This window comes from Lissotriton helveticus, chromosome 7, assembly GCF_964261635.1.
Source record: "Lissotriton helveticus chromosome 7, aLisHel1.1, whole genome shotgun sequence".
Lineage (NCBI taxonomy): Eukaryota > Metazoa > Chordata > Amphibia > Caudata > Salamandridae > Lissotriton > Lissotriton helveticus.
The window spans coordinates 587420837-587444099 of record NC_136068.1 but is presented as its reverse complement, the minus strand read 5'-3'; the positions used below and the strand labels follow the sequence as shown (position 1 = coordinate 587444099).

Below are 23263 nucleotides of genomic sequence, written 5' to 3'. Positions count from 1 at the left end.
CTGCATTTCTTCTCTAGTGAAATAATTACTCCCAAAACAGGAGGAACACTTGCATGCCTCCAAGGAGAGTGGGGTTCAAAATCTCTTCGCCACAGTTTTGGATGAGCAATCAGGTGAAAAGACTACACAATACGATGTGTTAGATTAGTATATTATATACACTGCTATTTAAAAGCACTTAAAGAGGGTCGTCATTAAGCCAGTGGGGGATAATTCAAACATGTGAGTCTATGAAAAACTGCAATGAAAGAGGTCAGTGCTAGGGAAGGTAACCTCTTGCTGTGTTTTGTAAACATCAGTAGGGAAAGGATACTCTAAGACCACAAATACCTTGGCTTAGAACAGATGATGCTTCCAATTTGATTCTTCTAATTAGCATCATTGACTCTAATTAGCATCATTGATTCTTCTAATTAGCATCATTGACTCTTAACATTTTATTATGAATGGACTACAAACAGTTTTACCTCCTTTTTCTGTTATGTACATGCAGTCTTTTCTCAGTATGGTCTCTCTTCCACGGTCTTTTGTTTTCATATTTTGTTTTATTGAAGGTCATATTTGTTCAATATATTTTCACGTGCTACATACAAAACCTTGCAGCCAAACTGGATAAAATACTGGCCCTTGGAGCAACTGTGTGGTATATTGTTTGGACTTTTAAGGAAATCTATGATTCAGTACAGAGCAAACATGTTGCCAGGAGCAAAACCTATGCTGGGTTGAAGCTCTTCAGGTGCTGGCTAATGACACGCCTGGACACTTGAGAAGAAGTTGACTAGCCCTAAAAGGGAAGGAGCTGAATTGTACCTTCAAGGACAAGCTGCTGGACCCCCAGGAAGGCTTGCACAAAGCTCAAAAGAATGGCGAATATGCACAAAACAGGCCAACACCCGTTTTAGTGATCTGTAGATCCCTACAGCCTAGAAGACCCAGAGAAGAAACTCACAAAGTGGAAGTGCAGGTTTGGGTGTAGGATGCTTTCCAGTTTTTGGAAGGGCAAGTTCTTCCAGTGAGGTAGACGGACCAGGAGCACACACTAAGACTCAGTAGCCAGGAGCACCAGGCTTTCAGGGCACAGTCCAAGGCTATCAGAATGAGTTGAGCTTGGTTTCTCCTGACCCAGGCAAACAGCTGCAGAGGAGGGAATGTGTAGAGAAGATGAAATACCACAGGAAGCGAACCAGTCTCTCATGGAAACTTTAGGGCAAAACTCTCTACAATGAGCATTCTCAGAGGCAGCGAAAAGATCTAACGAAGGTACACCCCACTGGAAAAATATACCTTTAACAGCCTAGGGGTGAAAATCATACTCGCTGATGGCAAGATGGCATCTGCTGAAGTCGTCTGACCTGTCCGCGCTGGTGTTTACGGACCCTGCCAGATGGGTGACAGTCAAGGAAATCCCTTGAAGGTCTAGCCAGTGTCCCATCTCAGCAGCTCCTGGCATAGCACCCGTGACCCCCCCCCCCCACCCACACCAACCTGTTTGAAGAAGTACCACATGATAGCCATGTTTTCCGTCAGAACATGCACAGGGCCACCATTGATGTGACCACTGCGCCTTTCACTAGGCCGGGTCACCCCCCTGCCTCCCACGCCTGCCGCTGCCACTGCCTGCCTACTGCTTCTGCTGACGACCCAGCCGCCGCTGGGCCGCCCGGATCTCCCCCTGCCTCCCACGCTCGCCGCTTGACCCAGGGACAGACCCGCCGCCGCCGGACGCCCAGAGGTTCCCGCCGCTGCCCCCCTGCGGCCCCGCCCACCACCAGCCCATTGGCCGCCCCGCTCCCGCCACCCAGCTGACCCGCCCACCCGGCTCCTTACATAAGGGGTCCTGCGGGGTCAGCCAGGGAGTGACCACTGCGCCTTTCACTAGGCCGGGTCACCCCCCTGCCTCCCACGCCTGCCGCTGCCACTGCCTGCCTACTGCTTCTGCTGACGACCCAGCCGCCGCTGGGCCGCCCGGATCTCCCCCTGCCTCCCACGCTCGCCGCTTGACCCAGGGACAGATCCACCGCCGCCGGACGCCCAGAGGTTCCCGCCGCTGCCCCCCTGCGACCCCGCCCACCACCAGCCCATTGGCCGCCCCGCTCCCGCCACCCAGCTGACCCGCCCACCCGGCTCCTTACATAAGGGGTCCTGCGGGGTCAGCCAGGGAGTGACCACTGCGCCTTTCACTAGGCCGGGTCACCCCCCTGCCTCCCACGCCTGCCGCTGCCACTGCCTGCCTACTGCTTCTGCTGACGACCCAGCCGCCGCTGGGCCGCCCGGATCTCCCCCTGCCTCCCACGCTCGCCGCTTGACCCAGGGACAGACCCGCCGCCGCCGGACGCCCAGAGGTTCCCGCCGCTGCCCCCCTGTGGCCCCGCCCACCACCAGCCCATTGGCCGCCCCGCTCCCGCCACCCAGCTGACCCGCCCACCCGGCTCCTTACTTATGACGCCCCCAGAGCGACCGCGCAGCGGACGCGCGCAGCGGGAGCACCGATTGAGCGCCGAAGGTGCGCCAAAGGTAAGCCCGTCTGCGCCCGTCCGCGCCTGGCCCGCGCCCAGCGCCAGGACCCCTGGCCCCCACCGCCGGAAGCCGACCCGACGGACCTACGATGCCACCGAACTCAACGCACTCAACACCGGCCGAACCCCGGGCTGCTACCGAGCCACACCGAGACGCACCCACGGACCCTTCAGCTGCCATTCCTGCAAGTTCACCTGCAACCGGACCCACACCACACCAGCACCCACCAAGCCGACCACCAGCAACACCCACCTGAAGTGCATCCTGCTCAACACCCGCTCCGTTCACAGACACGCCGTCGAGCTCTGGAACCTGCTCGACACCACAGACCCAGACGTCGCCTTCCTCACGGAAACCTGGATGAACGTCTCCTCAGCGGCCGACATCGCCATCGCCATCGCCATCCCAGAGGGCTACAAGATCATCCGGAGGGACCGCGTCAACCAGACAGGAGGAGGCATCGCCATCATCCACAGGAACACCATCCGCATCACGACCAACACCGACGACACCCTCGCACCCGCCGAACACCTGCACTTCCAGATCCACGTGAACCCCAAGACCACCCTCAGAGGCACCCTCATCTACAGACCCCCGGGACCACGCACACAATTCAGCGAAGACATCGCCGACTTCATCAGCCCGCACGCCCTCCTCTCCGCTGACTACATCCTCCTCGGGGACCTCAACTTCCACCTGGAGAACAACAACGACCGCAACACCACCACCCTGCTGGACAACCTCGCCAACCTCGGACTCAAGGGTCTATTCTTAGTCCCCTGCTTTTTAACATCTTTATGGCCCCCCTTGCAGAGGTTGCGGAGTCGTTTGGCGCTCAGATCGTGTCTTACGCTGATGACACCCAGCTCTTGTTTACTTATAACAAGAACGAGGTGTTTGATGGGATCCGTATCAGAGGCTGCTTAGAAGCAGTCTTTGATTGGTTCAAAAGACACGGCTTGAAATGCAACTCCGATAAATCGGAGCTGCTTTTTTTTGGATGTGTCTCTGAGCCAAATTGGAAAAGTTGGTGGCCACATGATTTGTTTCCTCCTGCTAATGCTAGTACCAAGGCTAAAAACCTTGGTATCATTGTTGACAATGAGTTGACTTTTGGACCTCAAATAGCCTGTCTTTCGGGGAAATGTTTTGGAATCCTGCGGATGCTCAGGAAATTTCTCCCCTTGATTTCGGTGAACCATCGAAGGGTCATTGTCCAAGCACTTGTCGGGTCGCGTCTGGACTATGCTAATGCCCTCTATTTAGGTCTCCCTAAATATCTCGTAAGGAGACTCCAGGTAGTCCAAAATTCAGCTGCCAGGGCTATTTATGGACTCCCTAGACGAGCTAGTGCCTCCAACTTGCTGAAGGAATTGCACTGGCTCCCTATAGCCAAGAGGGTTCTCTTTAAAAGTCTGACGCTAACCTACAAGGCCCTTCATGACTCGGGTCCTAGGTACATTAGAAAGCGTCTTGCTCTTTATAAACAGAGCAGAGCTCTGCGATCTGCCTCCTTGTCTAAAATGGTCGTTCCATCCATCAAACGAACCAGACAAGGGGGGCGCTCTTTCCACTACCTGGCCCCGCGCGCTTGGAATGAACTTCCTATTGTTCTTAGACAGGCCCCCAGTCTGATGTCTTTTAGAAAGGCATTAAAAACCTGGCTTTTTACTAGTGAATTTTGATGTTCCTTATTTGCAGTTATGTCTCCTTTCCATTAAAGGACTTCTTCGCCAAAGCGCCGGGACACTCCTACGGGAGTAGCCGTTGCGCTATAGAAGAACCCAATTAACATAACATAACATAACATAACTCAAGCAGCTGGTCAACACCCCCACCCACTACGCCGGACACACACTCGACCCGGTCTTCTCTTCCAGCAAGGACATCACCTTCAGCCACGCCACGGGACTCCACTGGACGGACCACAGCTGCGTACACTTCAGCTTCAGAAGGACCACGCGCCACCATCACCAGCAACAGGCTCCCCGCAGAAGCTGGAACAAGATCTCTGCAGACCAGCTCGCTACTTCCCTGAGCAAGAACCCTCCCACCAGCAGAACGAACCCCAGCCAAGCGGCCACCAACCTCACGAAATGGATCAGCGACTGCGCAAACGACCTCGCCCCGCTGAAGACCCCGCCGAACAGACCCGGCAGCAAGAAAGCCCCATGGTTTAACGACGAACTCAAGAGCTCCAAGAAGAACTGCAGAGCACTCGAGAAAACCTGGCGCAGAGACCCAACACCAGACAACATGACTGCCCTCAAGCTCGCCACCCGAAAACACCACCAGCTGATCCACGCCACCAAGAAAACCGCATTCAAAGAACGACTGGACAACAATGCACACAACAGCAAGGAACTCTTCAACATCGTGAAAGAGCTCTCCAACCCCAACGCCGGAAACAACGACATCACCCCTTCGCAGGACCTCTGCAACTCCCTCGCCTCCTACTTCCACAACAAGATCGCGGACATACACAACAGCTTCAGCACTCAACCGACGCACGCCACGTCCGAACCACCGCCCCCCACCACCACCCTACGCGCCTGGACCCCGATCAGCACCGAAGACACCATCCGCACGATGAACTCCATCCACTCCGGATCTCCGACAGACCCCTGCCCTCACCACGTCTTCAACAAGGCCGACGCTGTCATCGCACCCCACCTGCGGGACATTATCAACACCTCCTTCGACACCGATACCTTCCCGGAGAGCTGGAAGCACGCCGAACTCAGCGCTCTACTAAAGAAGCCATCAGCCGACCCCACCGACCTCAAGAACTACCGCCCCATCTCGCTGCTCCCGTTTCCTGCAAAAGTCATCGAGAAGACCGTCAACAAGCAACTGGCGCCTTCCTCGAGACGAACGGTTCCCTCGACCTCTAGCAGTCTGGCTTCCGGGCCAACCACAGCACCGAGACCGCCCTGATCGCAGCCACCGATGACATCCGAGCCCTGCTCGACAACGGAGAAACAGCGGCCCTCATCCTCCTGGACCTCTCCGCGGCCTTCGACACTGTCTGCCACCGTACCCTAGTACAGCGCCTCAGCAACGTCGGAATCCAGGAGATGGCACTGGAGTGGATCACCTCCTTCCTCGCCGGAAGGACACAGAGAGTCCGCCTCCCCCCGTTCAGATCGGAAGCCACCGAAGTCATCTGCGGCGTTCCTCAAGGCTCCTCGCTCAGCCCAACACTCTTCAACGTCTACATGAGCCCCCTCGCAACCATCGCACGCCAGCACAACCTGAACATCATCTCCTACGCCGACGACACCCAGCTGATCCTCTCCCTCACCAACGACCCCGCCACCGCCAGAGCCAACCTGCACGAAGGGATGACAGACGTAGCCAAATGGATGTCGAACAGCCGCCTGAAACTGAACTCAGACAAGACGGAAGTCCTCATCCTGGGATCCTCACCCTCCGCCTGGGACGACTCCTGGTGGCCCCCCGCCCTGGGCAGCGCACCCAAACCAACAGACCACGCACGCAACCTGGGCTTCATCCTGGACTCCTCCCTCTCCATGACCAGACAAGTCAACGCCGTCTCCTCGTCATGCTTCAACATCCTGCGCATGCTACGTAAGATCTTCCGATGGATCCCCACCGAGACCAGGAAGACGGTCACCCAGGCCCTCGTCACCAGCCGTCTGGATTACAGCAACTCCCTCTACGCTGGAACCACCGCCAAACTCCAGAAGAGACTCCAGCGGATCCAGAACACCTCAGCACGACTCATCCTGGACATCCCCCGCCGCAGCCACATCTCCGGACACCTTAGAGACCTGCACTGGCTCCCGGTCAACAACAGAATCACCTTCCGGCTCCTCACCCACGCACACAAAGCCATACATAACCAAGGACCAGGTTACCTCAACAGCCGCCTCAACTTCTACGCTCCCAAACGCCAGCTTCGTTCGACCAGCCACGCCCTCGCCGCCGTCCCCCGCATCCGAAGAGCCACCACAGGAGGAAGGTCCTTCTCCTACCTGGCTGCCAAGACTTGGAACTCCCTTCCGACCCACCTCCGCCTGACCCAGGACCACCTCGCCTTCAGGAAGCAGCTCAAGACCTGGCTGTTCGAGCAGTAGCGGACCCCCCCCCCCCACCCCCCAGCGCCTTGAGACCCTCCGGGTGAGTAGTGCGCTATATAAATGCCCTGATTGATTGATTGATTGATTGATGTAAAGCAGAAAAGCCTTGCAATCGAGCCATACAGCACGACACTCTAGAAAACTGATGTGGTGACTCTGCTCGAGTAGAGACCAAAGACCAATGATCACCATTTTGTCCAGGCGGCCTCTCCAGATCAGAGCCCATGTATCCATCACCACTATTAGCTCTGGATGGGGTAGGGAAAATGGCTGGCTTCGAGTCAGGTTGAAATCCTCGCACCCACCACTGAAGTTCCCAGGTACTCTTGTCTGACGTATAGATGCTGTCCGAGAGTCACCCCAGTGCTAAGGGGTTCCATTGCACTGCCCGCATGTGCCAACATGCAGGTGGTACCAGCAGGATATACAACAACCTGGAGTTATGAAAGAGCTGGACAGGCTGGTGCCTGGGCTCAGTGGGCCATCTTTGGAGGTAAACCCTCCAGGAGTAGCCCTGGAATAACCCCGAAAATTCTGTACTGTTGATGAAAGTGACGGGCCAGTTACAGCAAGTCATGGACTGGGCTGAAGCAAAGCTACCTATACACCGTTCCAAAGCTGGATCTACTTTGTTTCCAAACATCCTGGAGCCATCAGAGGGCATATCTATGAGGGATGACTGTACATTTCCTAAGAAACATGTGGCACATATCCAGGTGTCACTATGAATCGCCACAACAGATGCCCATAGCACAGCCTACACAGTTTTTGTTGTTCAGTCTGGCCTGCAAAATGTATTTGTCCATGTCCTGACTGCCATAGACTGTGCAAAGATGTTTCAAAACTCCTTAGGAAGGTCAGGCAAGGTGTCATTCGCCATATCCAGGAAGGCAAGATTACCTGGGCAACAAACAAACAGTATTCAGAGATTGCAATGCCAAGGTTACAAAGAACACCCTCTTGCCAAGCCCATTAATGTACTTTCATTTCCTACACAAAGGGCAATAGGGAATGCATTTGGGTTTATTAGTGCTAGCAGAAGCCTGCACTAGAAAACTTTATGAAGTTGGGTACTTTGTCAAGAAGGCTGCATCACCATGAGTAGGCCTTTGGCACCTGGTGAAAGTGAGGCCTATTGGTGACGTTGAGTAAGGTGTGGACAACACAGCAGTCAAAATATTTGGCGTCATAGAAAAGAAGCGAAGGTTTTGAAGTTGAAGGGCAACTTTGCAAATATTCTGTAAGCAGAACAGCGATGGCAACTGAAGTTACAAGATGTTTGCTGGTCTGTGTACTACTACAGCAAATGAGGCACATTCCTTGGTGGGGGTGGGGCACCAGTGGAGAGTCTAATTTAGTGTATAGTGAGGTATCAGCCACCATTAGCATTTTGAAGGTCTGAATACAGTCCGCCATCAGCATAGGGAAGAGGGCAATACATGGAAGCCATCTCCTCATCATCCTTGTCATGTCGAATCTTTTGAAGCAATATTAGCATTTTCTAGGCATAAGTATAATCCATCATCAGTATAGTGAGGGGGCAACAAATAGCCCGCCTCGTCCTCATCATCATCCTCATCACATATTTTGAAGGAGCTGTAAAAAGCCGGAGTTGAATAAGGTCTCACAAAGAAGATACTGGTATCAAGGCACTGTCAAAGAATCCCTCAACACAACTGGCTGTGCCTTATTAACCTTGCAACAAGACACATGTGGACATCTAGTTTAACTCAGCTCTCAATCTAAGATCAGTGTCAGGTTGGATTTAGAACTGGCACAGGCTCAGCCAGAACACGCATGACCTTCGGCCAAGGTGTGGAGGCACTGCCCGAAGAATGCGGGAGTGGCGGGCAGAGATCTAACAGGGTCAATCGGCGCAACGGATGGCCCCACAGAGAAATCTAATTGTAGATCCTGGCAGAGCAATGGGGCCTAAAGACACTCCAGGAGGGCCCGGAATCACCTGAAAAAGGTGCAGCATTAACTCCATGAAGGCCACTGCCAGCTGTAAATTCTAGGATGTCCCAGTAAAATTCTTATCAGAACGGAAAAGTGGAGTGATTATAGCGCCCGAGACAGTGTTCCCTGACGAAGGGCAGAGTGGTGCCCGAAATGCATTGGATTTTTAATAAACATTGCCTTGGACGAACCCCTGCATATGTCATGTTTGAACTTGAGGTTCGGAGGGCACAGTTTGAATATTAGAAACTTAGGAAAATGGCAGAATGAATCCCGTGTGTGGATTGGAGTTGGTATCACATATAAAAATGAAGTATAGAAAACATGGATATAAAACAATGGACGAAAAAATGAAAAGATGTAGTATCGTTTAAATGAAGCCAAAAGCGGCTAGATGTTGCAGTGCGACTGGTTTGGGGTAACATGTGTTGCCCCACCCTTCTTCGTTCGCCAGTAAAATTCAGGGCACATCGTTTCCAGCTGTGGAATGGGGTCAGAGTCAGATGACTGGTGCAGTCACGTTTTTTTAGTGCCGACTTTGCAATATCTCCCAGGAGTGGAAAAATGAGGAGATCTGCAGTCTGGATGAGATTTTTACATCGTTTTAGACTTACCTGAGTACAGAGACCTGAGCCAGAACTTGGAGCAGGAACGAGTTAGTGTCTTGGAGAGACCGACTAACCTCAATTCATGTACTAGACAGCATATAGCTTTGCCTCCTGCTACCTGATGGCTATTGGATGAATCAAAGAAGATTTCTCGTTCGACTTCAAATCATGCTTGGATCCAAAATGCTAAAGACAGACTATGTAGGTCTGTGACGAACATCTTTTCCCTGCAGATTCAACACAGCTTAAAATCTATAGTCTTCTAGGAAGAGAATCCTATCACAAAGAGGATACGATAATGTCTCCCCCTGTTTGTACAAGGAAAACACTACAGTTGTATTGTGTGTTAGAATTTGTACCACTTTTTTAAAATTTGATTCGAAAAGGCCTTGTCTGCCAGAAACAGTTTTCAACTCTTCAACAGTTGATATGCTTCACTGCGTCTTGATATAACCACTCTCCCCAACCTTGCAGACTTTCTAAATGCACTCCCCATCCCAGGGGTGGCACATCTGTTGTGATGGAGGCTGTTGGGCCTGGTTTCTTAAATTGTCTCCCCTCAACATATAACCTTGCAGACTTTCTAAATGCACACCCCATCCCAGGGGTGGCACATCTGTTGTGATGGTGGCTGTTGGGCCTGGGTTCTTAAATTGTCTCCTCTCAACATATTGCTGCTTGACCACCCTTTCTACACCTTGTTTGTAAAAATCACTAGATCCTCCAAGAGCCCCTGTAACTAATGAAAAATTAATCACTTCTGAATTGGTTTTATGTGAAGTTTTGCTTTTGGAATCTATGCACTCTCTGAAAAAGTTCATTATCGTTCTCACTGTGAAAGACTAAGACTTATGGAAAGGGAGAATTTAACTCTGTAATGCCATAACTGTTTTGAGAATCACATATAACACTTACGATACACTTGAATTGGAGAGAACAGGATACTAGGACAATTCTTGTGTATCCTCTGTCTGGTTGCTGAACGCCTCTGCTTTTGTCTTACCAGATTCTCTGGGTTTGTTGTGGGTACAGCACCAGCTTCAAACTGGATTTTAGTGTTAGATGCGGGAGGACACCAGGATTACCACAGTACACTCCCCACTCACACGCCAAGTCTCAGAGCCTAAGCTTAGTGTGGCCGAAGGCTTTCGCTATCTTGAAAATGCCCTGCCACATAGCATTTTGGGCCTGTCTGAAGTAACACAAACAGGCACTACCGAAAAAGTGGGCAGGCCAGGGCCTAGGAACATTTACTCCATTGGTCAGAGAGGGACTGGGAGTGGCTTATATCTCACACCCACAAGCTGGTTAACAGTAAAACGTTGGACCCTCAGTCAGACTACCTCAGAACAGAAGAGGGCTGAACCTGCTTTTTGGGACTGTGAGGAGTTCTGAGGGAGTCAACCTTTGCCCCCTTGTACCCTGGACAGAAATTCTGACTCCAAGGGTCAGTTGGCTGACCTTCTGTGGCTACATAGCCACACAAAGCTGTTGGAGAACGTTTTCCTACAATTGCCGGATGACTAGTGCCAACTGGAAATTGGGCTGGACTTTGCAGGTCGCCTCTGCCTGCCACCCGGAGGTCCTGGGTTGCTTAGAAGCATACTCCTCCGGTTGCTTGGGCACCAGGAAAAAAGATGGAAACTTTAGCTCCGGAACCAAATGGACCTATGCAAATAGTACCCGATCTGCAGTTCTACAGAATTTAATTGAATTTCACGTTCGCCCCCTTCTGGATACTGTGGGATATATATTTATATTATATATTTATTTCCACAAGTTCAATCTAGAGCATTAGGTTGATCCTCCTTCTCCTCTTCCTGGGGTGTGTGTGACGTGTGTGTGACCTTATCTTTTCTTTTTGTTTTAAAACCTTTGATGTCTTTCCTAGATATTTTAATTTCTACAGGCCCTGGGATCTTATATCAGGCTAAAGCTTTCTCGAAAGATTACTTGTTTATAAGCAATTAGGCTGTCTCACAGTTGAGTGCTTTTTTTTCTCTTTTCTCCTTCGACAACCCTCATACTATTAACTCAGATTGTCTTCTAAAGTCAGTCTGATGCCTCATTGTAAGGGGCATTTATAAAGCGCGCTGACACCATGGGTTTCCTGGCACTGGCAGACTACTGGGGGACTGGGAGGGTTTAGGCAGATTGAGGGAAGAGCCAAGTTTTTAGGGATTTACGGAAGAGAGTAAGGGAATTGGAAGTTTTGAGAGAGATGGGGAAGGAATTCCAAAGTTTGGGGGCCAGAAATGCGAATCTCCGGCCTCCGGATCTGCAGAGTTTGACAGGGGGAGTGAGTAAGAGGTGCAGGTGAGAGGATCTCAGGTTCCGAGAGGGGCTGTAAGTCCTGATGAGAGATTTCAAAAAGGCAGAACAGGAACCAGATAAGGATTTAAAGGTAAGGCAGCCGATCTTAAAGGCTGCCCTCGAGGCGACGGGGAGCCAGTGCAGTTTTAAAAGGAGGGGTTTGGCGGATTGCCATTTCGGACTCCCAAAGGCCAATCTCGCCGCTTGATTCTGAACGAATTGTAGTCTGCAGAGAGATGTTTTGGGCAGACCATGATAGATAGCATTCGAGAAATCTAAGCGGGAGAGGACGAGGGCCATGATTACTTGCAGGAGAGCTTCAGGGGTGAGGAGATAAGCCACCTTCCTGATCCTGCGCAGCTGGAACATGCAGGAGGAGACAACTGTCCCCACCTGAGGCCCGAGGGAGAGACCGGAGTCAATAGTAATCCCTAGACTTTTTACCGAGGCCACAGGGGTGGGGGGAAGGCTAAGTTCTGCCGGCCAAAAATGCGGACCCCAGTGGGTAGAGCTCTTACCAGGGAGGAGAAGCTCCGTCTTTCCGGGATTCAGCTTACGCTGATTTTGGCTCATCCACGATAGGATGTGGGACATGACAGCCTGAAAGTTGGGGATAGCAGAAGGGGAATCAAGAGGGAAGATGAGTTGTAGGTCGTCCGCGTAATTGAAGACGGTGACGTCCCACTGCCTCAAGGAAAAAAGAAGGGGTCGAAGATAAAGATTGAAAAGAAGGGGGGACAGAGAGGAGCCCTGAGGGACCCCACAGGGCAGGTGCTCCCGAGGAGCTCTAAAAGTGCCCAGGCTAAGGGTCTGGGACCTCCCGGTCAGGAAGGATTTGACCCATGCCAACGCCAGGCCCTGGATTCCAGCTTGCTCGACACGGTGGAGAAGGATGTTGTGGTCCACCGTGTCGAAGGCAGCCGACAGATCTAATAAAACCAGGGCCTGGGAGGTACCCTTGTCAGCACCGTCTCTCAGGGCATCCAGCACGGCCAAGATGACAGTCTCCGTAGAGTGGCCGGGTCTGAAGCCGGCCTGGTTAGTCTCAAGAAAGGTGGAGTTCTCAATAAACTGTGAGAGGCAGGTGGTGACATGGGCTTCCAGAATTTTGGAGAAAAAAGGCAAGAGAGAGATGGTGCGGTAATTCGCCGGGACGGCGGGATCAGCCCCAGGCTTCTTCAGTAGAGGCACCAACACGGCCTCCTTGAAGGAGCGGGGTACCGTACCGGACGACAAAGAAGAATTCAGCAGGGGAAGGATACAATCAGGTAAAGAGTGGCAGATATTTCGTAATATGGTGGGGGGACAGCAGTCGTCTGGGGATCCAGATTTAACGCGGGTGGCCAGTGTGGCCAAAGCGGTAGGGTCTAAGGGCGGGAAAAGTGTGAGAGAAAAAGCATTATGGGGGGGAGAAGCAGATCGAGGCAATTTTTTGGACAAAGAAAGTGCTCAGCGCGTTACATGATTCTTGTGTGGAGGCCTGAGTCGGAAGTGTCCTAGGATCAGAGGTAAATTCATTGAGGATTTTAAAAATCTCCTTAGACTTGCAGGGGGCAGATAAAATTTTGTCTGAGGCATAAGCTTTTTTAGTGGCGGAAATAGCAGTTTTGTACTCGTCCCGCGCAGCCACATATGCACTTCTGCTAGATAAGCAGTAGTCTCTCCTCCACCTGCGCTCGAGTCGGCGGAGTTCTAACTGCAAAGTCTTAAGGTGAGGGGTAAACCATTTATGGGAATGATAGTGTCGGGATCGGGGAAACTTGGTTAAAGGTGCGAAAGTATTGTCATTGTCTTCTCCTTTCTGTTGGCCTTTCATTTGGACCCAGAATAATGGAATATTTGACACCTCCCTCGACAGACTTGTGGTTAGGAATTAAGAACTGGTGTCTTGTCTTTGATCAAACTGATCAATATCGAGCACTGTGTGGATGATTTAGAGAGTATGTTTTTTGGCGCCACAATCACAATTTTTTGAGGCATTGCAGTTTTTAGTATTGCTTTTGGCAGGTACAGATTCATCATGCTTAACACTTTATGAGTATATCTACTGACCTGCGAGAATGAACATGATTCCCGCCAAGCCTCCTGTTGCACAAGTTACTACTTGTGTAACAATATATCTGTAAGAGATATTAGTTAGTGATAGATTCCTTACCTTAGAACATGGGTACTCATAGTAAGGCCCGCGGGCCGGTGGCGGCCCGGCAAGCCTTCCTCGGCGGCCCGCGGACCTCTCAAACATCGTACCCATGTATTATAAAAAATTTTTTAAAGAGTGTCTGCTGCAGCGCGACTTTGAGAGTCTCTGCTGTTCTCTGGGGGCCGGGCGATTCTCGCATAGCCAGAGTGGAGCTGCAGGGGCCTAAGATGAGGTGAAATACAACAGCCTCATTAGCATGCAAATGGCCTTTAACGACCTGTGAAGTGCTGGGTATGGGGGTGTGCGCACCTGGAAGCTGTCTCAGCTCGGCTGACACGCAGGAAGGGTGAGATGACAGAGGGTGACAGAGGGAGGGAGGGAGGGAGTGAGGGAGGGGAGAGCGAGGAAGAGAGGGAGACGGGGAGTGAGAGAGGGAGGGAGTTGGGGAGGGAGGGAGACGGGGAGGGGGGAGTGAGAGAGGGAGTGATTGAGAGAGAGACAGACGAGGGAAGGAGACAGACAGACAGAGGGAGGGATGGAGAGAGGGAGCGAGGGAGTGAGGGAGGGGGAGAGAGAGGGAGGGAGAGAGGGAGCGAGAGAGGGAGAGAGGGAGCGAGAGAGGGAGCGGAGAGGGAGCAAGAGAGAGGGAGGGAGTGAGAGAGGGGGGGAGTAAGTGAGAGAGAGAAACAGACAGAGGGAGGGATGGAGAGAGGGAGGGATGGAGTTGAGAGAGAGGGAGTGAGAGAGTGAGTGAGAGAGGGGGAGTGAGAGACAGACAGAAGGAGGGAGAGGGAAGGAGCGAGGGAGGGAAGGAACGAGGGAGGGAGGGAGCGAGGGAGAGAGGGAGGGAGGGAGCGAGGGAGGGAGAGAGGGAACAAGGGAGGGAGTGAGAGAGGGAGTGAGAGAGAGAGTGAGGGAGGGAGAGAGGGAGAGAGAGGGAGAGAGAAGAGAGAGAGTAAGGGAGAGAGAGAGGGAGTGAGAGACAGAGTGAGTGAGAGAGAGAGAGGGAGAGAGAGGGGGAGAGAGAGAAAGAGAGAGAGAGAGAGACAGACGGAGGGAGAGGGAGCGAGGGAGGGTGGGACCGACGGAGAGATAGAGGGGGAGAGAGAGGGAGAGAGGGAGCGAGAGAGAGAGGAGAGAGGGAGGGAGAGAGAGGGAGCGAGGGAGGGAGAGAGATGTGTGTATGCCGGGTCTGGTGGCTCAGTGGATGAAGGCATCCGCTGCAGGGACCTGTGATCAACCTCATGGTCATAGTTTTCTTTTGTTGATCTAGCCCGCCCCCTCCCCCACTGACCCCGCCCCCACTGGTGCGGCCCTCGGACACAAACCACACTGTAAATTTGGCCCCCGAGAGAAATTTTGTGAGTACCCATGCCTTAGAATATCCCCAGGCGTCAGACTGGATCCGGAAAGTTTTTGCTTAGCAGTACCCCTGCGCGTCAGTAGGTGGTGTCCTGCGGCTCCTCCTCATCACTGGCATCGTCAGCGCCGAGATGACGTCACGGAGAGTACTTAGGCGCCACCCATGCGGGCTGCAGCACTTATTGTGCCACCCTCAGGGGCCCTGTACCCTGACACCCACACACTGCCTTTGCAGGCTGAGTGTCTAAGTACAGAACCAAACAAAGAGTCGACATGGCACACATCCCTGTGTGCCATGCCCACATAACCCACTGTCCTGGCATACTTCAGTCACCCCTCTAGCTGGGTACCCTATGCCAGAGGTGTGGGCACAGGTGCATGAGCCCTGTGCCCCTACAGTACCCAGGGCCATTTTTGGGCACTGTAAGTGCAGTGATGCCATTAAGAGTACATAGTGCTGGGAGGTTGTCATTACGAACTCCACAGCACCATAATGGCTACACTGAAGACTGACAAGTTTGGTATCAAACTTCTCAGCACATGAAACCCACACTGATGCCAGTGTGGGATTTAATGTAAAATGCACCAGAGGGCATCTTAGAGATGCCCCCTGAAAACCTAACCTACAATCCACGTCTGGGCTGAGTGGCTGCAGAGGCTGCCACACAGCAGACATGTTGCTGGACCCCTGGGTGGAGAGCCCCCGATCTCCTGGGCCTGCAACCATGCACATCCTGGGCGAGGTGCTAGGTCTCCTACCCCAGGATGGGCAGGGGGAAGCTTCAAAGGCATACCGCCTCTGTGAGCTTCTCCAGACCATTTGCTGTACCCAGCAGCTGGCCCCCACCAGTCCTGACCCCCACTCTGGCAGGAAAAACTACATCAGGAAGGGGGGAGTGCCAGCCTGTGCCAACCCCACCCCTCAGGTGGGGGAGACGAGGAAAGGCATGACCCCGGGCTCCGGCCATCTTGAAGATGGGGAGCCCTGCCCAATCACAGCTAGGCTCCTGCCCCTCCTCCTACAGGAGAGGAGTAGGCTAGGGGGTGCACCCACCCCAGGACAGGGACCTATTGGTCCCTGTCCTTGCCCTACCTGTAACGCCCCTAAATTCAGTATTTAGGGGCTCCCTGAACCTTCCTTCCTCAGATCCCGATAAGAAAAGAAGAAAGAAGATCAAGAAGAAGAAGACCCGCCATGCAGCTGCTAACAACAGGACGACAACAACTGACTTGGCCCCAGCCCTAACGGCCTGTCGATCCTGGAACCTGCTCCTGCCTAATCCCGGCGACTCCTGCGGACAGTAACCTTGGGACACCCAGAGGACCTGCCTGCCTTGACCCTCTTAAAGCCTGGGACTCCCATCAGCAGAGGCTCTGCTGCAACAACACCCCTGGTGCCAGCCAGGAAGCTCCGGACCAACCCACTCTGCACCCGCCGATCCCGGCCCGTGCCCGAGTGATCCAGGACCACAAGGACGTCCCCTCGGCGACTGGAACCCGAAGTCCAGTGCCCAAAGACCCGCCTCGACGACCCCGACGACACCTGCAGCCTCAGGACAGAGGACCCCTCCGACCGCGACCAGCAGGGGGTAAGATTTCCCGACCTCATAAGACATCCCTGCACCCGGCGCCCCACGGCCCCCTGTGCCCAACTCCTGGGTGCCTACCTATCCTCCAAGATCCCAACTTACCCCTCGAAGTGTTGGTCGCTCCAGAAGATCCTTCGTCCCTGAGCCTGCAGGCTTTGTTCCCTTTTCAAGTTCCTCATTGAATAACATTGTGCGCCCGACGGCTCAAAAGCACCCTGCACCCAGCCGCCCGAGTGCCCCTGGCAGTGCAACCTGTACCCTATCCTACTTCCCCATTTGACCTGAGCAAGTGACAAGGAGCCCAGCTCCCACAGCCGCGTGGCCTGCTAGCCAGCAGCCACCAACCGGAGGCCCCCTTTCCCTCATTGGATAACATTGGGCCTAACTACCTCTGCACCCGGCCGCCCCTGTGCCGCTGGGGGTGAACCAACTGTACTTACCTGACCCTGGGGGCCCCTGAGTCTATGCCCAGAACCCTAACTTCACCAGCCAAGTACTCAACTGGAAACCGATAACTCACTTACCTGCCATTGGATAACATTGACTGGTTTGACTCGAAAAATCTTCTAAGTGTGAAGTTTTGGAAAATAAAAATATTCATATAAAATCACCCGAATTCCGAAGTACTCACCTGTGATCAGGGGAGAAGCCAGTACTGTACCTTGTAGCCCAGTACTGAACCGCAAAAGTAATCCTTACCGGGTTTACTAGTAATCTGTATTTTCTCCATAGGAACCCATTGTCTGCTTTTCTATGAAATTTCTTCTGTCTACTTTTGAAAATTTGAAATATTCTGTAAAAATCATACTAAATACTGAAACGCAATTACTCACCTGTTTTAAGTTGAGACCCCAGTGCTGGACCCAGGAGCCCAGTACTGGATTACAAAAGTAACGAAATCATACTTTACCTGCAACCTGAATTTTCTCCCATTGGATAACATTGTCAGGTTTTCATTGAAAAGTTTTTAAGTGTGAACTTTTAAAACAGCTTTATATTCCTGAAAAATCACTACCATAACTAAAACGATTTTACTAAATTGGTTTCAACTTAGAGACTCCAGGACTGAAGCTAGGATCCAGTCCTGGAACTACAAAAGTAATCTACAAAGTAATCAACTGTACATATATGGTGAAAACCCATTGAGCTCAATGTTATAGTGTGTCTAGAATTGTGTTGCCTACTGCAACCCCTGTATCTATTGTGTTCACAAACTGTATTGCCTCTTTGCAAAGTAATTACATGAGAGTACTAATATCGAGAAAAGTATATTTTTATACCTGTTGGTTCTAAAAATAAAACAACTATATCTGTTGATATAAAAGCAATTGGCCTTGAGTTCAGTCCTTGAGTGTGTGAAACCTTTTGCTGACTGAGTGTGTACAACAAATGCTTTACACTGTCCTCTGGTACTACCTTACTGCTCGACCAAGCTACTACATTTGAGAGTAAGGTCAGTCCTGACTTTAACCTCTGTTATACCTCTGGGGTTTGTGGACCCTATACACACTGTACCTTATTCTGGTCCAGTATATAGAGAGCCACTTTCTCACAAGAAGGACAGGTCCTTAAAACCACCTTGTCTGGATGAATAGAAAGGAAATGAGTTTTAGAAGGAAGAGCCTGGAGCTCACTCACTCTTCTGGTAGAGGTGATAGCTACCAGGAAAGCCAACTTTAGAGTAAGAAGACGCAAGGGACAGTTAGGAAGGGGCTCAAAGGGAGCGCACATCAGGTAAGTCAAGACAAGATTCAAGTCCCACTGAGGCATTATGAAAGGCACCGGAGTGAACGTGTGGGTAATGCCTTTGAGGAAACGGTTAACAACCGGGGACTTAAAAAGAGAAGGCTGATCAGGAAGCCTCAGACAGGCGGAGATGGCAGAAAGATAACCTTTGATAGTGCCCAGAGCAGAGCCCTGCTGGCCCAAAGACAGAAGAAACAGAAGAACCTTAGAAAGAGGGGCAGAAAGAGGATCCACAGCCTTCGCTGTGCACCATGCCACAAATCTGTTCCATCGGCAGGCATATACCATCTTAGTGGAGGGACGCCTGGCTGCCAGAATGACATTACAGACTTCAGGAGGGAGGTCGAAAGCTGTCAACTGTCGCTGCTCAATCTCCACGCATGGAGGTGGAGGCTGGACAGGTTCGGGTGAAGGGCCGTCCCCTGCTGCTGCGACTGAAGATCCTCCCGAAGAGGTAGACGGATCAGGGGATTGATGCTAATACTGAGTAGCTCGGGATACCATACTCTTCGAGCCCAGTCCAGAGCCACAAGAATGAATTGGGCCCGGTCGCGCCTGATCTTCTTCAGCACTCTGGGTAGAAGAGGTATAGTCGGAAAGGCGCACAACAGACCGCAGCTCCACTCAAGACGAAAAGCGTCTCCGAGCGAGTGCCGCCTTGGAAATTCCATGGCGCAGAACTGATGACATTGAACGTTCTCTTCGGTGGCGAATAGATCTAACCAGGGCTCTCCCCACTGCTGAAAGAGACCCTGCGCCACGTCCGAGTTCAGACGCCATTCGTGATCCATCATGCACCGGCGGCTGAGTGCGGCTGCCCTGGCGTTCAGAAAACCTGCCAGGTGTTGAACCACCAAGGTAATGCCTTAATGTTCCAGCCACGTCTAGAGGCACAGAGCCTCCTGACATAGGGTCCACGACCCTACCCCGCCCTGTTTGTTGCAATATCACATGGCGGTGGTGTTGTTCGTGAACACCTGCACTACACTTCCCCTAACAGAGGGAAGGAATGCCTTCAGTGCAAGTCAGATCACCCGCAGCTCCAGAAGGTTGATATGGAGCCGGGACTCTGATCTCGCCTCTCCCAAGTCGCCTCCCCATCTCAGGAGGGACGCATCCGTCACTACTGTGTGCTCCAGTTGGGGAAGGGAGAGGGATCTGCCATTGACCCAATCACGATTCACGAGTCACCACTGCAAGGTTGTGCAGCGCCCTCTGAGATCTGGACATGATCGGACAGGTTGCCCTGATGCTGCGCTCACTGGAACTTCGGGTCCCACTGCAGAACCTGCATATGCCATCTGGCATGTTGCTCTAACAGGATGCCAGGAGCCGGAAGGTCATCCTGACTGAAAACCGTGAGAGGCGCCGAAAGATGGAAATCATTGCCTGAATATCCCAGACTCGCTGCTCGGGAGGATAAACCCGAAACAGCGTTGAATCCAGAACCGCTCCGATGAAGGGGAGCTTCTGAGAGGGACTCCGGTGCGACTTCGGCACGTTGATGAAGAACCCCGGCAAATGCAGGAGGTCGGCCGCAGTCTGAAGGTGGGAAACGACTGCTTGGGGCGAGCCCCCCTTCAACAACCAGTCGTCGGAGGAAGCGATTGACATCCCTGAGGTCCAAGATGGGGCGCCCCCCTTGTCCTTCTTGGGGACCAGAAAGTAGTGGGAATAACAACCACTCCCAACTTCCCGACTGGGAACGCACACGATGACCCCCTAGGCCTGGAGGGCCATGACTTCCTGTTGGAGAAGATCCAAATGATCCCCCGACATGCGGTGGTAAAGAGGTGGCATGGCTGGAGTGGAGGACTGAAAGGAAGTGAGTAACCTTGGCAGATTACCCACTTGTCCGATGTAATTTCGTGCCAGTGGTGGAGGACCCTGCCACCCACCGAGGTGGGGTGTTCCCTGAAGCTCGGATTAGGAAGCCTTGGAGGTGGAAACAGCGGGGGTAGAAGTCGACTGACCCGCACGCTGGTTCCCAGACCCACCCCTGCAGGAAGCCACGGCCGCAACCGCGCTGAGGTTGGTTCTGCACAGGCTTGTTGGAGGGGCGTGGCTGGGTGCCCCTGCCCTGGCCATGAAAGGAACGAAACCCAGGAGTGGCAGGGTTCTTCGTACAAAGACCCAAGGACTTGGCCATGGCCCCTCAGTCCTTATAGCGCTCCAGTGCACTGTCGGCCTTATCGCAAAAGAGACGGGAGCCATCAAAGGGCATGTCCATGAGCGAGCTCTGGACCTCGGGCGAGAACCTGGTTGAACGCAACCAGGCATGGCGCCGCAACGCCACAGTCATGGAAATTGCTCTGCCCGACAAATCAGCTGTGTCAAAACCACACCTGATGGCAAACTTAGCTGCATCCTTACCCTCAGCAATCGCTTGGGAAAGGACAGCCTGGACCTCCTCAGAACACTGAGGCAAAACCTGAGTAACGGAATCCCACACTGCATGGGGGTAACGGCCCAACAAGCAGGCGGTGTTAACCAACCGCAGCCCTAAGCTGGCCGAGGAGAACAACCTCTTACCAAATTGTTCCAGCCTTTTAGAGTCCTTATCCGGCGGAGCCGTGGGAAAGGCACTCTGTGACGTCGAGGCCTGAATGACCAGGCTCTCAGGTGTAGGGTGAGTGGTCAGGAAGGCGGGATCACCAGGCTCCGGGCGGTGACGCCTGGCAACGTTTTTATCCACCGGCGCCCCCGTAGCCGGTCGCAACCAAGTGCCCAAAAGTACTTCGGTGAGGGCCTCATTGAAAGGAAGCAGCGGCTCCGACGATGTAGACGCCGTCTGGAGAAGCTCCGTAAGGAGATTGGTTTTGAGGGCCACTGTAGGGAGGTCGAGATTGAGAGCCTCTGCAGCCGGACGGAGCATCACGGTGTAGGAAGCACCCTCCTCCATAGTAGGCGAAGGAGAGGCAAAACCCGGGTCAGAAGAAGCATCGTGTTCGCCCGCGTCTTCCAGGTCATCCACCCAATCTTGCTCGGCGTCACATTGCCGGGCAAGAGGGTCCTCGGACCCGTCCCAGTCGTCGTCCGCCTCTGGTGTAGAGGGGGACGGTCGCGGCGGCAGAGCCGGAGCTGGATAAGGGACGAACGGCGCCGAGAACGGCGCCGGCCAGGCCGAAGCCGCTTCCCACTGTGGATCCCAGGCCAAAACAAAATGGTCCTGGAACTGGGGCAGGGGTGGGATAAACGGCACCCAGTGCAGCGCTGGGGGTGGAGCCGAGGGCCGCGCCGGAGCTGGCAATGCTGCACATCATGGCGCCGGGGCCGGAGCCAGCGGCGCAGGATCCTGTGGTGCCGGGGCTGGCACCAGTGGCGGAGCCGCCAGGCCAACAGGATCTGGACACGGGACAGCGGGGCTCGAAGGCGCGCCGTCGGGAGCCCGAGGCCTGTAAAGGCGGTCCAAGGCAGCAAGAAACTCTTGCATCTGTTTGGGAGTCGCCGACGGACCCGGGTATGGTGGGTAGGCTGCGGGATTTTCAGGCTCCAGAGGAGCCGCAGGGCTCAGCCCCTGTCCCCCTCGTCCGCCTCCGAGGAGTGACGGGGGGACGTTGGAGAGCGAACACGCTTCTTCGACTTCTTTTTATGGTGTCGCTTATCGGAACCTGAAGGTGAAGTCTTGCAGCCCGAGGAGCGACGGCTCCGGATCCGCGAGCGGTCGCGGGAACGGCCCCTGGACCCAGAGCGGCGGTGTGACGAATGCCGAACTTCCAGCAATTTTCGATGCAGCTACCGCAAGGCTTTCGGGGCCATGGCTCGACAGTTCCGGGAGTCGTGATCAGTCTCCAGGCAGTAGAGGCAAACATCGTAGGGGTCCGCCACCGACATATTGCGGCGACTGGCCCCACAAGACTTAAAGCCGGGCATCCCTACATGCACCAGGAGAAAAAGTGGATAGACAAAAGTCTCAAAATAGCGGTCAAAAAGTGACCAAGGAACGTGCACAATCCGGATCTGCCCTTGCTGGCGGCGAAAAAAGAAGAACTGACGTCAGCGCGCATGGGTGATGCCTAAGTACTCTCCGTGAAGTCATCTCGGCGCTGACGACGCCAGTGACGGACGCGGAGCCGCAGGACGCCACCTACTGACACGCAGGGGTACTGCTAAGCAAAAACTTTCCGGATCCAGTCTGACACCTGGGGATATTCTAAGATAAGGGATCTATCACTAACGTGTCTCTTTTAGATATGTCTTTACATCATCTTTTCCAGAAAACCCCTATGATCCACATGGGTCCCTCTTTCAGTTATCTAGAGTTATCCAACGCTCTTAACATCTCCATTGTGTCTAGTATGCGAAAATATTTTCATCCCTATGGTTTAGAATTTTTGGTTTAAACAGTGAACATGGATAGAAGTCCTCTGACTTAAAGTCTTGTGGTAGAGAGTACATATACACTGGGTGTTCATTTATAGAAATCCATTGGTGGTATATTTGGACAGAATTTACGCAATATGGACGTAATGTATAACATGGAACACAAGAGACTCAAAGAGAACATCTTCCCCGGTATTCATTCTTCAACCTGGTAGAAGACCACAGTAAAAAACCTTTCTCCTTAATTCCTTGCTGGTAAAGATCACTTGACTTGCTTCAATCTGGTCTATTAACTGCAGGCTTGTCTTCCTCAACAGAGTCCTCTTTCTCTCTGGAGTTCTCGGAGAACACCTTTAAACCCACCGGTAGAAACAAAACATCTACATCTAAAACTGAGGGAAAGTTTTGGGACATTGTGGGCTTGTAGTCGATATCATAGGAGTCAAATGGGCTCCAATCATGGTTGATTTGAAAAAGAATATATATGTAAATTTTTGGACTCAATCATGGTGTAGAGAGTGAGAGGCCGTCCACAAAAGGAATGTGAAGAGGAGGTTACACAGATGCACTAAAGGAGACTACTATTTAAGGCTATCTAGTTGA

At 52.8% G+C, this 23263-nt stretch overlaps 1 protein-coding gene across 10 annotated transcripts in view; it reads right to left on the bottom strand.

Annotated features, from left to right (window-relative positions):
- Positions 1-23263, bottom strand: part of BRD8 (bromodomain containing 8) — a 791877-nt gene that overhangs the window by 501727 nt on the left and 266887 nt on the right. The gene's annotated exons all lie outside the window — the stretch shown is intronic.